Source organism: Branchiostoma lanceolatum, chromosome 14 (genome assembly GCF_035083965.1).
Source record: "Branchiostoma lanceolatum isolate klBraLanc5 chromosome 14, klBraLanc5.hap2, whole genome shotgun sequence".
NCBI lineage: Eukaryota > Metazoa > Chordata > Leptocardii > Amphioxiformes > Branchiostomatidae > Branchiostoma > Branchiostoma lanceolatum.
The window spans coordinates 14,178,393-14,195,512 of NC_089735.1; the positions used below are offsets into that span (position 1 = coordinate 14,178,393).

The 17,120-nt window shown below is 40.4% G+C and overlaps 2 long non-coding RNA genes across 2 annotated transcripts; both read right to left on the bottom strand.

Moving 5' to 3' along the window:
- Window positions 1-3,695: 3,695 nt before the first annotated feature.
- Window positions 3,696-6,289, bottom strand: LOC136449092 (uncharacterized). The gene is made up of 3 exons (XR_010757978.1): window positions 6,179-6,289; window positions 5,076-5,255; window positions 3,696-3,815 (listed from the first exon to the last, which is right to left on the bottom strand). It is a non-coding gene; the product is annotated as an uncharacterized lncRNA (long non-coding RNA).
- A 1,946-nt stretch (window positions 6,290-8,235) lies between these two features.
- Window positions 8,236-9,866, bottom strand: LOC136448485 (uncharacterized). The gene is made up of 3 exons (XR_010757888.1): window positions 9,748-9,866; window positions 8,537-8,735; window positions 8,236-8,340 (listed from the first exon to the last, which is right to left on the bottom strand). It is a non-coding gene; the product is annotated as an uncharacterized lncRNA (long non-coding RNA).
- Window positions 9,867-17,120: the final 7,254 nt, after the last annotated feature.

Consider the following 17,120-nt stretch of genomic DNA (forward strand, 5'->3'; position numbering starts at 1 on the left):
CTTCTAGTAAAATCATTCCATCAACTGATCAATGGTATTTAATTCTTCACTATTAACCCTATCTAGACCGGGCTTTTTTGGGACTTCTTGGACCGGGGGGGGGGGGGGGCTCTTTAGACCCGTCATAACTTCCGAACGGTAAGCTCTATCATCACCAAATTTGTAGGGAGTGATGATCACGTGAAGTTTTATAATTCGTGTAATTTTAGTGACGTTATGACGTAATATGACGTAATTATGAGAATTCCAATCATTTCTAAAAATATTAGACAAAATGGTGCGTATTATTGATTTAAAGGTATGCCAAGACATTTGACGTCAGTAGTGACTAAGTTGACGTCAAAATGACGCCGGAGAATGACGTCATGTGCTGTTAGCGACCCCCTGGGATCCGCCATCTTGGATCGGCCATTTTGAAAATTTTTAAAAGCACATTTTTTCCATGTATGATCCCAAACAACAATCAAAATAGACTAAAAACATTAATCTGAATGTTTCTGGTTAAGAAAATTCCAGGTTGTGACGAATTTAAAGGCGAAAAAGCGTGTTTATACCGAAAATAATGATTTTTGTCGGCCATCTTGGATTTTGAGCTATGACGTCCTCAAATTAGCATAATCTATGAATATTTAATCATGGCAGTTACATTAAATCACATGTGATGTTATACATGTAGGAAACTAGTGTGGTTGAGCAAGTAAACATTGGAAACATCTATGTTTTTATCGAAATTAGTGAAATTTCCATAAAATGCCTCTTCAGAAACCCGTTGCCATGGCAACACGAAAAATGCCAAACTTATACTTTTATCATAATATTGTTGCCAACTAAATTTTAGGAAAAGTCACCAAGTTTGGGTGTCCTACCATACGTCGTTTGGCAGTTATACGATGTCAAAGTTGGCGCGGACACTTTTAGCCCCCCCCCCCCCCGGTCTAGATAGGGTTAAGGAAGAAGTCAAACTCATAAAAAGTACATTTTAGAATTCTGCAATAGACTGGATACCTCTCTGGATTTTCACTGCCTGTCTCTATGTATGTTGTATACTCACAATAGTCGCTTGTCATTCCTATTAAGGAAAGGATTTTCATTCAATAATCTATGTAATATAACATTAGGTCGCCGCAAGTAAATTTTATGGATAACATCCTCTGCGGCCTCCAAATTCAGTGCGCGCGGGCGGAAAAAAAAGAACAATGCGGGCAAAAAAAATAAGACATCCACATTTTCAAACTTCAATACCATAAAGCATGTCAGAAGAATTGAAGCGATAAAACACGTTATTACAACAAATCGTTTGTCCCTGTATTCAACAAAACATTAACTAACACTGATTTCAACATTAAAATCATTAAATTATACATTTAGATCTGGGTTTGTATAGCACATCAAGACGGCAGATACAAGGTTTCCCGTGCTCTGGGCACGGGAGTCTCACGAGTCATGAGGCAGACTGACGGTACGTGACTACATGTTGCTGGCTCTGCTCACTTTGTCTCACCTGAAGTTCTCTAACAGAATAGCTCTCCGCTATATTTTGCTGTCCTGACTGTCTGACTGAATAGCCGTGCCTTAGAAATCACCCGTTTTGTCATTCTGTCTTCAACATACAGACAGTGGAACAATGGTCTACTCAAACCACATGACATTAGTTACTTCATCTGACCCTGTTATCGGATTTGATAATACTATATCCAAGTACAAGTTTGATATGAGGGCTGCACTGTGTCTTGCTATGCTATAAGCTCGTGACTACAAGTTTGATATGAGGGCTGCACTGTGTCTTGCTATGCTATAAGCTCGTGACTAGGAGCGATCTTATTACAGCTTGCATACACAATAATATTGTACAACGCATTTGTACCGATTTTTCACCATTCTTACATGTGCACATGCCTTTTTACGTTGTTTTTTTTGCGATAAAACCGACAGTAGTTTGCAACATATTCGGCATGATGACCATTGCCGAAGGGTAAAAAAATCATGTTTTTGATTTCAAAATCAGGCAAAAATCAATGCGCGCGCTGATGTCATCCATAGAATTTACTTGCTGTGGCCTAAGCATGAGATCTGATCAGTGTTGGTTAGTACAAACATGGCAACTCAATAATTCTAATATCTAACATTTTAAAAGTAAGAGCATTGACGTTTTTTTAATCCTTAAGCTGCCAGGTTTTTTAGCCAAGTAAAAATCAAAAATGTTCGACCCCTGACCTCCCTCACGAAACCCGCGAAACACCCGGCGGCGCTAACTCCCCTAACTTCCCGGCTTCGCGCGCTACACGCACGCAAAGCTGTTTTGTTCTGGGGAATACCCTATCCCGGTTATAACCGGGTCCAGCACACAAGGCATATTTCTGTATCCCTAATCAAGTCGGGACTGGCAGCTACTATACTATACAGTGATATTCAAAATTCACGATCAAGTGACCAATTGTCTAAATCACATGACTTTACGGTCACGCGACGTAAGTACTGTTTTGGAACAGTCTTATTTCTCTACAATTATACAATGTTGTAGATTCTTAAATTGGTTTCTCGCAGATGAAGGGATAAACACCGTAGCGAGAGAAGCATCGAAGGCCGCCCCACTGGCCCGGGTGCGCCGAAGGACCATTTGCGCCGCTCTGTTGAAAAAGTGATACCACATAAAATCTACATTTAGATGAATATATATTTCACAATTCCACAATCAAATAACAAAAGAAGAAGAAGAAGAAAGATTGTCTCTTTTTGCAGAGCATATATAACTATAGTATCCGCCCTAAGTGGAGAAGAATTGCCGCCCGGTGTGCCAATAGGTACGGGAGGATCTATAACAAGTCTTAGTAATAATTATGGTAAAACATAATATATAGTGATTGTATCGATGTCATTTTAAGTGCTTTCACCCTTCCTTTTATAACGTTACCAGCTAGCAATGTGTTTGATGCTACTAGTCGTTTCAAATCTTAGATGAGAAATATGCTAATCTGAAGATTCGCTCATTTTGGTATGTTGTTGGTATTATATAAGATGGCCAAGCTTTTGATTTTAAAAAAAAGATTTAGACATAATCGTTAAAGACTCTAAGAAATCCTCGTCTTGATTTTACAATGCGGATTTCTTCCCTCTTGTGTTCTCCTCAATAGTTCAGATAGACAGCTCAAGATAGTGCTTTTTTCAAAGTAGACATTAACAAAGAATGGAAACACATGTTCCACTGAGCTTAAGGCTACCTTTAGCCCCGGCGCCTGGTTACACATAGCCGAACATGGCTCCCGACCACGAGCCGACTAAGGTCTGGGCGGTAGCCGGTTCGAGAGAAGTCTGACCAGTTTTAGGCCACGTCTATCTGTTAGCGCCGACCATATCTTAACCATGTCCCAATCGTCTTCCAACCAGTACTCCCGATCACCAGCCAACACCCAGTCAACTGCGCCGAACACCAGCAGACCACCAGCCAACCCATTCCAAACCTCCCGTCCACAGCCGAATGATTTGAAAATTTAAAAACAGTCGACTGGCGCGGCCGACCACCAGCCGACCTCGCCGAACAACAGCCGACCCAAGCCGACCTAACCACTCCTAACCGTGTTCGGGGGAAGGTTGTGAGGCCATGTTCGGCTAAGTGTAATCTGGGCTTTACTCTAAAGGAAGGAACTCACAGACCTTGGTAAACATGCCGGTACAGTTCTCTCTCTGAGGAAGCGGGTAATGCGTGCTGCCAGTCGGCTCACCCGGAGCCCAATTGGTGTAGTCAGTACGTGACCCATCCGTCCACTTATATTGTCCAGATTCTTTCTTCAGTCCCACCCAGACGGCTGCATGAAGATCTGCAATAAAAGAAAAACAGTCTGATATGTTGTTTAGATATTTGCTACCGAACACCTCAGTCGACTATTAAGTTATGGGAAGGGGCGTTTTTTTTCTTTGACTTTGGTGATCTTTTCCAGTATTGCTCCAGTATTGTCCATGACTAATTTTTCACGCCATAATGAATGTAGGAAATTCAAGGGTCTGATTGAGGAGGGTATGCATGGTGGAGACATCGTCTTGCCACTTTTTTCCTGATTACGTGTTCGTCACGGCACCTGAACGAATGTCAAAGAATGTTATACAATGTGTGGCTTATATCAAGTTTCTAAGAGAATATTCGGATTTGAAAACTTTCAAGATAGTGTCTGGATCTAGGTAGGAATTCGGAGCTGACGTTTCAAACTAATATTTCACAATGGATAACTTAGCAACTAGCATCAGTTCATTGATGTATCAAAACGTTTTTAACACGTGTAGGTTGTATCCAAATATTATGTCATGTATACAGTAAGAGATATAGAATAACTAAAAAAAAACTTTCCACATAATCTCATAATGGTTTAACAATTTTACAGTCAAAGAGAACGTGCTCTATATATTATGTAATATCTCAAAAAATACATTTCTTATTTTCTGCTATTCCCATCTCATGCAACAATATTCTGGTAGGATATATATTATGCAATATCGTTCATTGCATACTAATTAGTTTGGGTTCTTTAGTATGGCCAAGAAGGGAAATTTCAATAATACATTCCAAGAAATAAAGCAAAAATCGTTTCTCCCATACAGAAATTTTGTGATACTGGGACGGATTGGCATTGCATAATACAGATATTCTTGAAGAAGGTAGAGTCTTGTGAGCGGATATATCTTTTACTTTATATATTAAAACGAATCATTCAGGGCCACCGTCATCTAGGACAATGAATGTCTAAGGCTGAGTATTTCTCCAGAAGATGTTTCTCATTCTTACCATGTGAACAACTCTTTGGTCCCGCCTTTAAAATATTTTCTCCTTAACCCAAACTTTAGGAATCCTGTCTATATAGTGGCCACATCATTGCTTTGACCATATTCGTCCAGTCTATTGGGTGGTCACTATAGACATGTTTGACTGTATATGATCAGGAAAATTCTATTCTATAATTATCAACAAATACATTTAGTGATAAGAGAAATGGAAAAAATGATAAAGGATAATTTTCGAATCCAGACATCAAAGATGTGAAGTCTTCGTCATTCATGTAGGAAAAGAAACTCTGCGTATCACCCACCATTTGAGATGAGACCTGCAATGAAGTTGTTCTCACCAACGTCGTTGATAGAGGCAAGCATTGCGTCGTGTTCTTTGCATAGTGAGTTCGCTGAAGACCAATTCAGGCAACTGGCTTCATTGTCCACCAGCTTGTAGCAGTGGTTGTTGTATTTGCTCCACCCATTCTGACATCGTAGGGCTGTGGGAAATAATCATGAGGACTTATCTTTCAGTGGTTAAAGGTGTGTTTCTTACACAAACTAAAACCATCCGGGCTTTACAACCATCCCTCAACAGAGACGGGGAGCGCCATAGACTTTCTGCAACATATGATCCACTGCTCACCGAGTCACGTGTCTCATCTGCATAACGTGACGTCACAGAAGCAGTGGATTGTTCACTCTTTGACAAAGACTGTAGCTGATCAGTCAAAAATTTGGGTAAGTCCAATTTATTGTGTTGGCGTTTACAGTTTAAACTCCATTCAGAATGACTTCTACAAACAGAGATGAACCTTCAAGTAAAACTAGCGTGTAGCACTAGGGATCTGATCAGACCATAGAGGTTCGAGCCTCAGTTGCGTACACTGAGAGTTGTTGCGTCTACCCGATGACCAATGACCAATTGTGCCTTGGCTGTAGGCAAAGGAATTATCATTGAATTGGCCGTGCTAAAATGCTCCGGTTGGAGTCGAAGTTCCGAGCGTGAGCCGAAATGAGTGGTCGGGTCGGCGAAGAGGACTAACTCAGGTCACTCCGAGGAAGACAAAGTTTAGCCCTCATATCAAACTTGTAATTGGATATAGTCTGTAGTTTCTGTGCCATTGTAACTAGTATCAAATTCGAAAACAGGGTCAGATGAAGTAACTAATGTCATGTGGTTTGAGTAGACCATTGTCCCACTGTCTGTGTGTTGAAGACAGAATGACAATTAAGACGGGTGATTTCTAAGGCACGGCAATTCAGTCAGACAGTCATGATCAGGACAGCAATAGCAGAGAGCTGTGTGATAACGGGGAAACCTTTCAACTCGGAGATGGTATAGCGAAAAGATTGAATAAGATATGGATTTTGGTAACAAATAACAATTTGTTTTACGACAGAAGGAACATTCCTTGCTCACAGTTCTGTCCAGCCCATCCTTGCCTACAGTTACATTTGTAGCCGCCATCTTTGTTCACACAGCGACCATGTTGACAGGGTTTGCTGGTACACTCATCTATGTCTATGTGATGGGAAACCCAGAATATTACTTGTACAAAAAATGACATAGGAAGAACATTGAACTTCAAGTTGGTGACTTCATGAGAAGATCCCCCCCCCCACACACACACCTGCATTTTATTATTTATTAGAGAAAGGGAGATACAAACAGCTACCGGTCCAGGACAGAACATGTAAACAGTGTGCAACGAAAGCAGTGGAAAATGAAATACATTTTATATGCGAATGTCCCGAATTTGAAACCGAAAGAAACAGATTATTCACGAAAGTATCCGAAATCTCCAAAAACTTTTCTAAATTAAGAAATACACAGAAACTCATATTCCTTTTAAAATCTTCCAACCCACTCATCATTGAAAGTGTGGGACTTTTTATTTTCCACTGCTTTCAGAGAAGAAATCAAACCCCGCATTAGTACCGTAGATATAGAAACTTACTGTAGAATAGCAATATAGAATGATTTTGTATTCATGTATACCTTTGTTTTACCTTACATTTGTATTTCGACATTGTTGTCAACATGCAATTAGCCTACGGGCATGAATTTGCAATAAACTATTACTATTAACATTTGTCCAGTCCATCCTTGCCTACATGTACATCTGTATCCGCCATCTTTGTTCTCACATTCTCTTCAATTGTATTACATAATAGCACACAAAACACATACACTTGCATATATGGATACAAATAAAGGCCAATAGCAGAATCTTTCTATAAATGAAAAGACACCTATCTACAAACTCACCTTGCTGACAGTTTAGTCCAGTCCATCCAGGCGAGCAGGTGCATTTGTATCCGCCATCTTTGTTCACACAGCGTCCATGTTGGCATGGGTCTCCGCTGCACTCATCTATGTCTGTTTAATCACGGGTATTGCTTAGGTAAGGTAATTCAGTAACTGTCAACTGAGTGAAAGCACGTAAAAGATGGGCATTCAAAGAGGCATTTTAATCAGAAAAAAAAGAAAAAACATGCCATTGAGTTTATACACATGTATCTTAGTAGCTATGGGAAAGTGATTAACCTTGCTGACAGGTCAGTCCAGTCCATCCGGGTGAGCAGGTACATTTGTAGCCGCCATCTTTGTTCACACAGCGTCCATGTTGACAAGGTTTGCTGGTACACTCATCTATGTCTATGTGATGGGAAAACCAAAATATGACACGGGAAGAACATTGAACTTCAAGTTGGTGACTTCATGAGAAACCCCCCCCCCCTCACACACACACACACTGACACTTTATTATTATCATTTGTCCAGTCCATCCTTGCCTACATGTACATAGGTATCCGCCATCTTTGTCCTCACATTCTCTTCAATTGTATTACATAGTAGCACACAAAACACATACACTTGCATATATGAATACAAATAAAGGCCAATGGCAGAATCGTTCCATAAATAAAAGAACCTGTCTACATTAGAGAGTTTACAAGGCAAACTCACCTTGCTGACAGTTATGTCCAGTCCATCCAGGCGAGCAGACACATTTGTAGCCGCCATCTTTGTTAACACAGCGTCCATGTTGACAAGGTTTGCTGGTACACTCATTTATGTCTGTGTGATAGGAAACCCAGAATACTACTTGTACAAAAAATGACACAGGAAGGACATTGGACTTCAAGTTAGTGACTTCATGAGAAGACCCCCCCCCCCCACACACACACACATACACACACACTGACATTTTATTATTATCATTTGTCCAGTCCATCCTTGCCTACATGTACATCTGTATCCGCCATCTTTGTTTTCACAGCATCTATTTTTACATGGTTTTCTTACACAGTCATCAATATCTGTGTGATAAATGAATGAAACAATTTACTTAAATTACTCAACTTTCAAACCTTTTATGAAATGAAGATAAGGTAACAGAATCAGCCAATTTTTACTTTTCACTAGAACATATTTGAAATGGAATGACTGCATCAGAAGCATCTCACCTTGCTGACAGTTCTGTCCGGTCCATCCAGACGAACAGGTGCATCTGTACCCACCGCCTTGGTTCACACAGCGTCCATGTTGACATGGTTTGATCTTGCACACGTTTAGTTCTGTATGATGGAAAAGAAACATTGCAGTTACTTGAGACACAGCAACTTGATAATTCATCAATGATGTTTTGATGATAAAGAATAGAAACAAACCCTCTGCATCTGAAAGGTCATTTAAAAACATTTTTGCGTTATAAATAAGACATGGTCTTTGTGGGATTTTGGTAGCTTCAGCTTGTATTGTCCAGGCACTCACCAGTATTTGACAGAGGCGCGAGTGTTATTAGTGAGATCTTCGTGTTTCCACGTTCGGCACTTGTCACTAATCCTGTAGACTGCCACCCCAACAGTGAGGATACGGGGGTTGGGTAGACGGCAGCCTTGTAGATGGGCGTCCACCACGAAGTGCTTGAATTCTCTAGGCTAAACCAGCTCACCACACCAATTTGATTCTCCTGCGAGAAGGTGCATTTCAGAACTATACATGGAGAATAGAATTACAGTTTTTCCTGTCACAGCTGAAACGTTCATAATTATCTTCTTTAAGAGCTTCCTACATTAGGGTCGCGTTGATGAAGTCTGCTGCTGCATATTTGATTTGATTATATGGATATGGATGACATCCTATAGAAACCCCAAAACTGATGCGAGCGTGCGAATAAAAAAAGTTTCGAAAAAAAGTTACCTTCAGTATTAAATTTGAATAACCAGGAAGGTTGAAGAAATGACTAAACGCAGGGAGTATGGTATACCGAAAAATAAGACTACATTTTGTTATTTCACATCTTCTTCTTTGACTTTGGAATTGACTTCGGCATTCTATGGCATCAGTATCCGTTTTCTAATATTTTGTTTCTTTGCAATTTACAGCATATATTTTCTCATATTCCGCCTGCTTTCTACGATTTACCGTATGGCCAAAAACATTTTTTTAGAAACGAACGAAAATTGATGCGCGCGCGGATGTTACCCATATAATCAAACGAACATGGCCTAAATAACAAATAAAGTGACGAAGACGTCGACAGTCAAGGACTGAAAAAATAGATGAAACGGATAATACAGCAAAGATATTAATGATTAAAGTCACTCATAATATACTATTCATATTGCTAGCCAACTAGTCTCTCTTTTTAAAGCCAGGGGCTAAATTGCGAGGGGCTTAACTAGGTTTGCGCTGTGATGTAGCTGTTGCTGATTCAATGTCATAATGACAACCCAATTCCAGGGCTTTTGTTGGCTATATTGTTCAGACACTGGACATTCCTTATACAAATGTATGTGGCTGAATTGCAAGGTGAAGCAATAACATAACATCGGGGCCTGTCAGGGATTTGAACAGAGAACCCCTGGATTCTTGGGCTGCCATCTACTTCAATGTCAACCAATGCCGGCGCCGCTATCAATTGTATTGCTTTTTCTGGTGTTTCGTTCAATCAAAAACGTATAATAAAGACCACAGCTTACCTTCCCTCCAGGTACAAGACGAATTGATAGGATTGCAGCGGCGACAACCGACACTACTATCAGAAGGACGAAACCCAGCACAAGCCAGAAAACTTTACTGGAATTTATCTGGTTCCACATCTCCACAGCACGATCTGAGATGCAATATAGTACAAAACATAGAAGATATCACCACTTTGTAAAGTATGTCGTTGAAAGTACTGAAGAAAGTATCAACAGATGTTGCCATCACAGCATGGCTGTGATGAAAGTTTCTTTAATGCGAATTTATGATAGGAGATCATCATCATCGGAGGCAAGTAGATTACATGTATAAAAGAAATTTATGAATACAATAGGCAATCAAGGTATGAGAAAACCATTAAAATCTGATAAGCTGATTTACTACATGGGTTACCAGGTTTTACTACTGCGTAGTAACTTAACTAAATCTCTAACACTAATTGGTTCACCAAACCCAGGTTTAATCATGAGTAACGAGTGCGTTGGCTGATTATAGTGGAATGTAATAATTTTTGTAAATCATTAGGATGTGAAAAGTTAAAACCAATGGCAGTATTGGTACTATTGGAAGACTTGAGCTCCATGACCTCATACCTTCGCCAAATGCTGTTAACCTTTACAAATGACGTATTCTAAAGTTTTTTGAATTGATTATGCAAAATTGCATACATCATCATATCAGTCTTCTTTTCCTAAATAACACATGCTGAAAGTCTTATCTTAAAAAGTAAGGAAGGTTGTTGTGGCATTTCCTTGTGAATTATGCAAATGAAGTGCTAATTTGCTTGATTTTTTTTTTGTATCACCTTCTCCACTGCATGGGTTTGCGGTATGGTGTCTTCATAGCCTCTATCGCATAGGACGCTTTGTATAAGATTTAAACCCTCTATAGTTTCCAATGTGTGTGCGCTAATTCTTAGCCAGCAGATGCCTATGAGCAAACAATGTCTACCAAGAGCATAAGTTCAAAAAGACGGAAAAGAAGAAACCGTGATGCCAAATTCTTCCTTTGAGATCGTAGCTGAACATCATCAGCGAACTAACCAAAAGCCAAGATCTATATTGTACCAGATTATATAAATTGCACATGTGGAAATCCAAAGTATGGTACAAATTGAATTGCAACGGCAATACATCTTTAGACTTTGATATATAATAACTTGTAATAACCTCAGATAGCCTTTGAATGTAATAGATTTAGTTTGTATAACCTCATGTGGTGGTGCAAACGTGACTGAATTTGGACGTACCTCTAGCTTTCGCAGCAAAGCTACGTTCATCTTGCTCTTCATTTTTGGTAGTTTCCTCTGGTTTGTAGTGTATCTCTTCATCTCCGGTAGTTTCCTCTGGTTTGTAGTGTTGCTCTTCATCTCCAGTAGTTTCCTCGGGTTTGTAGTGCTGCTCGTAGCACGAATCTTCCTTCTGCTCTGCCCACACAACCACGTGGTCTCCCATGTCAAGATGACGAGGAGGGGCGTCGGGAGGCGCAGGTTGTTGCAAGCCTGAACCCGGAGGATTTTCATCGCCATACTCTAGGTCAGGATCTTCGCACTTTCTGTCCGCTTGTTTGTTCCTACCATCACCTTGTGCGTGTTCTTCTACTTCTTCATCCTCTCCTTCTTCCTTTCGGTGTGCTCGTCTTTTCTGTTTCCCCTCTATGGCAGGATTGCGAGGAGGGAGCTCAGGTGGCGCTTTACGCATCACCCCAGAGCCCAAGATGACTTTTACCCCGCTCATCTCTAGGAGCACGTCCTCGTGCTTGTAGCCCTCCACATCTTCCTTTCCGCCTGTTCGGTCTGCTGGTTCCCTTTCTTTCTCCTCGTGAGCAGTATGGCGAGGAGGGAGGTCAGGGACAACTGCACGTGCCAAGCCGGAGCCCAACATCACGTTTATTCCGCCCAACTCGAGGTCGACGTCCTCGTATTTATAGCCCTCCCCATCTGCCTTTCGGCCTGTTCGGTCTACCTGTCCCCCTTCTTTCTCCTCCAGCGCAGAGTTGCGATGAGGGAGGTCAGGGGGCGCTGCATGTTCCAAACCGGAGCCCAGCATCACGTTTATTCCACCCAACTCCAGATCGACGTCCTCGTATTTATGGCCTTCTTCTTCCATATTTCGGCCTGTTCGGTGTGCCTGTCCCACTTCTTTCTCCTCCAGCGCGGAGTTGCGATGAGGGAGGTCAGGGGGCGCTGCATGTTCCAAACCGGAGCCCAGCATCACGTTTATTCCACCCAACTCCAGATCGACGTCCTCGTATTTATGGCCTTCTTCTTCCATATTTCGGCCTGTTCGGTGTGCCTGTCCCACTTCTTTCTCCTCCAGCGCGGAGTTGCGATGAGGGAGGTCAGGGGGCGCTGCATGTTCCAAACCGGAGCCCAGCATCACGTTTATTCCGCCCAACTCCAGATCGACGTCCTCGTATTTATGGCCGTCTTCGTCATTCTTTCGGCCTATTTGGCCTGCTGGTTCCTTTTCTTCCTCTTCCATGTCAGGATGGCGAGGAGGGAGGTCAGGGGCCACTGCAAGTGTGAACCCAGAGCCCAATATCACGTTTACTCCGCCGAACTCTAGATCAAACATCTTCATACTTACGGTCTTCTTGTTTGTACGCGTCTTCCGACAATGACTCTGTCTTGTTTAATGCCATTTCTACCTATTAGAAACAAATATCAATTCGGATTGAAATCTGATTAAGAGGGCATTTTTAATCAGAGGAAGAATTCAAAAAGTTGTGTTCTCCTTACAATGAAGAAGAATGTACAAGGCTGGAAAATGCAACTACATTTGAATACACCCAAAACAAGACCATAGCACATCCAGGTCAAAAGATAAAAAAACTGAAGCTCTGCTGCAGTACCAAGGTCACGAACTCGACCTTGAATTTCGGCTTGACAACACCCACCCAATCGCATATCAAATATCATCGAAATCCATCAAGAGGTTATTGAGTTATGCTGACAACAGTAGTGCGGAAACACAGACACACAGACTCACACACATAGAGACACACCCAAACCTATATCTCCATTATATCCACAATATCTTGTAAACCTGATGATGAAAATGTCATTCTGCCCAAGGAATAAGCAACCAATGTAACCGGAAACAACACGGTTCCAGATGGTGGGAATTATGGTGTTGTTCATTCCCAGAAGCCTAAGAAGGTAGATGCTAAAACAAGGTGAATTGAGATGAATTTGCCGGACGCACCTACCGTTAATGCACGTAGGAGGGTGAACTTGCAAATGCATTGTGTGATGCACGGACACTATCGTGTGCTACCGGGGCCTTTTCGTGTAATGCCGGGACACTGTCTTTTGCTTCCGTGGTCAAGCTTTTCCTTCAGCCTCTTTCCTGATGCAAAGTCAGTGTTCCTCACTGGTATACATTCATGCTAAGGGGTTAGGGCAACATGTCTTGATTGCTTAAGAGCCGATTCAGCACCTAAACACAAGCGATAAAGAACGTCTAATTAGAACGAGACTAATCATGACTTAACACAGTCCCTCGTAAACGGCGAATTCCTGTCGGCCGTAAAAATAACAAAAAATTCATTGAAAAAGATCGCAAAATCAATCGTTTTGAAGTATCTGTATCTGTATAGCCGGTATAACCGCCCTTCGGCGTAACACACCAGCTTAGTGTAGTGTAAGTAGTGTAACGTTATGCCAAAAACAACAATGGGGTCCTTTGGGTAAATATCCAATGCACCAAGTCCTTTGGTTTCAACACCATTGCACTGGATCATGGAGGCCACATGTGCGTTTTTGGTCTGAAAATGACCCAAAAAAATCAATAAGATAATTTTAGAAACCTATATAAAAAATGAATTCTGGGGTATGCACTCACTATACCTGCATACCAAATTTCAGCTCATTTGGCCTAGGAACGACCGAGATGAATCGCATTGAAGATTTGATAGGAGGAGAAGGAATAAGCATGAACAACTAGAAAGGCCGTCATTTTCTCCTGAGCAAATACAGCATATTTCACTCCCTCCCCATGCAATAATGGACCTTTCGTAATGAACTAAGCTACATTTAGTCGAATGTGTAGTTCATTGCATGCGTGTTCCGCAACATGACCTCAGGTAACCCAAATGAACCCAAATGGAACATGTGTTCCTTGGCCAATGACAATGGAACCTTAGATAGAACATGGAACGGGGATAGAAATTTGGGTATGAAAATAGGCCCCAAAGGCCCCAAAATGAGTCATTTTGAAATAGCGTACACCAAACTTTTAATTATAGGCCTATGGGTACATGTTCAAGGCACCTGTATTCCGAATTTCAGGTGATATAGTTGAAATACCGGGAAACAGGAGCCCAGAATATAAAATGGTCAAAAACCTCTATAAATTCTTTTTCAATCGCCTGTTTCCAAATAATTTAAAAAAAAACAACATCTAGGAGCATTTGCCCTTGTTACGTCCATGCCAAATTTCAGGTCATTTGCCTTAAAAACGTCGGAGTTGAATCGATTTGAAGATCTGGCAAAAGGAGGAGAAGAAGAAGAACATGAACAAAAACAATATGTTTCACTCTACCCATACCATATCAAAATATGGGGAGTGAAAAATATGAATACAATAAATTATTATACATTTTGAGAGATAGTGAGAGAGAGAGAGAGAGAGAGAGAGAGAAAGAGAGAGAGAGAGAGAGAGAGAGAGAGAGTTGACTTGGTTACATAATATATAACTATCTTTTTATATCTATGTATGTATATAAATGTATTCAACCAACTCAACTCATTTTCAGGTTAGTATTTTTGTCCTTACTAAAAGAGTAGAAATCTACAGATAAATCCAGCAACCATGAAATAATCATAGACTAAAACCTACATTCACATTTTAGTAATCTCTATGGCAAGGCTTCAACCACAAGTAAGCCGAAACAATCTATGCATTTTGAAATACAAGTAGAAAGTGAAGTTCTGAAACTGGACGAAAACCTTCAAAACAACTCATTGAATGCGCCAAATAAGATAGATGAAATTAAAGAAGCTATCGGTAACCTTTCGAACGGTAAAGCGTCAGGTAGTGACCTCCTACTTAACCAGCTCGAGATGTTGAAATGTTCGCCACATCTCCTTATGGAGCCACTAACTAAACTTTTTAACTTGTTTCTATCTTCTGAGTGCTTTCTCCGACAATGGTGCACCAGCGAAATTGTTAACGTTGCTATTTATTGAGACGGCGCAAAAGACGACACTGGCAATTACAGGGGAATATCAGCTACTATCTGTTTTGCAAAAATACACGCCTAACCATTTTCAATCTGGGCGACTATAAACTTATCTCTCCAAATCAGGCCAGACCTTTAGAAAAGGTTTTGGCTCAAACGACAATGTATTTATCATGTTTACCCTGTTAAGCAAATACCTTTCCGAAAATAGACGACTTTACTCAATATGTTTTATCGATTTTAAAAAGCATCTGACTCCGTCTGGAAAGAGGGATTTCGTTACAAACTTCAGGGATAGGGGGGACTTTTATAGGCTTATCACATGTATGTACAACAAACCTCAGACGTGCGTAAAAAAAACCTCGTCTGGCCCAACGCCACCTTTTGTAACCATAAGAAGGCGTTAGACAGGACTGCAATCAAAACCCTACACTGTTTAGTTTATTCATGGATGACCTCGTACAAGTGCTCGATAACGCCGAATGTACACCACCATCTCTTCATAATCATTTGTATCGTTCTTATTATATGCAGATAATGTAGTTATATTTCCGAATCAGACAAAGGTTTGCAGTGTACTATCAATAGATTAAGCGGCTTTTGTACCAAATGGAAACTCCAAGTTCATTGAAAAAAAAAGTTATCATTTTCAACAATTCGGGATTGTCCTTCTCAAAACAAGCATTCTCATTCGGACAAGACACACTGCTACCTCGGCCTGACTATTACATCGTCGCGCAGTTTTCCCCTGGCCAAAAAACAACTTTCACTCAAAGCACCTAAAGATATGCATTGTACAGTCTGAAACCCCTTATTCGTTCATCTGTTTCCCCAAAGAATATTTGACTCCTGTATTAATCCAATCATTTTATATGGATGTGAAATTTGGAGATGCCGGCAATGAATCCATAAATGACAGCTCTCCGATCGAAATTTCTCTACAGGCTTTTGTAAAGATATACCTGGGCGTTTCAGGAACTGTAGTAGTTTAGCATCTATAGTAGAACTGGGTAGATTTCCTGTTCAGACTTGGATATATTTGTACGTTTTATTCATTATTGGCTACGCTTGTTACAGATGGATTATGATATACACACATAACAAGTTGATACTCTTTTGTTTCAACATAACTCTATTACAAATAGTCGTAGAAGAGCCCTGTTACAACGTGTAAAAGAAATATTAGGCTATAGTAGATACTCCTATCTGTTGTACTCTTGCAATTCATTTAGCGATACCAAGTCAGTCTGTACTATGATAAGGACCAGAATTACCGATATGTACATTCAAACTATCGGTCATAATTTGAGTATGGATACTGGCTAGCTAAGGTTTAATAGGACATGCAAAACATCATTTACCATGGAAAAATATATAGAACTGGACGATATTGATTTACGCTCTGCAATCAGCAAAAGTTGAATTAGTGCCCACACCCTTGAAATAGATAGAGGGCGATACAAGAACTTACCTGCGTACGAAAGAACTTGTAAATACTACATGTCAAACACGGCGGAAGACGAAACACATTTTATTTCAAATTGTCTACGATCATGCAAGAACAGGCTGTGTGTGTTTTTTTATATGCAAACATTGAATTGAACGCATTCATGCTTTAGGCGTATTCTGTACAATTGTATTAAAACTTGTACTTGGATAACCAGGCAACCAAATTTGATCCTATATTCTCCATATAACTACTCTCATCTTAACACCACAAAACCCACACATTACAGAAAAATTGGGATAACTCGCCTTCCACTGTCGAGATCGAAACCAATAAGTTAGAGTTTAGTATCAATAATTAGACTAGAGTATTCACATGCTATATTGTTACCCATTATCTGTCTGTCCTTTTCGTCATGTTACATGAACTTGTGGGGGTCTTATACTTGAAAAAGCGACTGGACATACCTTACTTTTTTCCCATGTTGACAAGTGAAGCGTTCAGCCTTGACTGGTAGGAAATATTGCAAATTCCCTCTGTCAGCATGATAGATACTTCATTTTATAGAGCAAATAAGTACATATAAGGTCAGGTAAACAGCTTGTTTTGCAACAGAACAGACTAATCTTAAAGCACATGAAAAAGAAATACCCACCTACACAACACCGAATATTCAATTTGTTTTCTTCGTGCAATTTTCAAAGATTTAAAGTTACAGTACAATGAAGAGTTCTATAT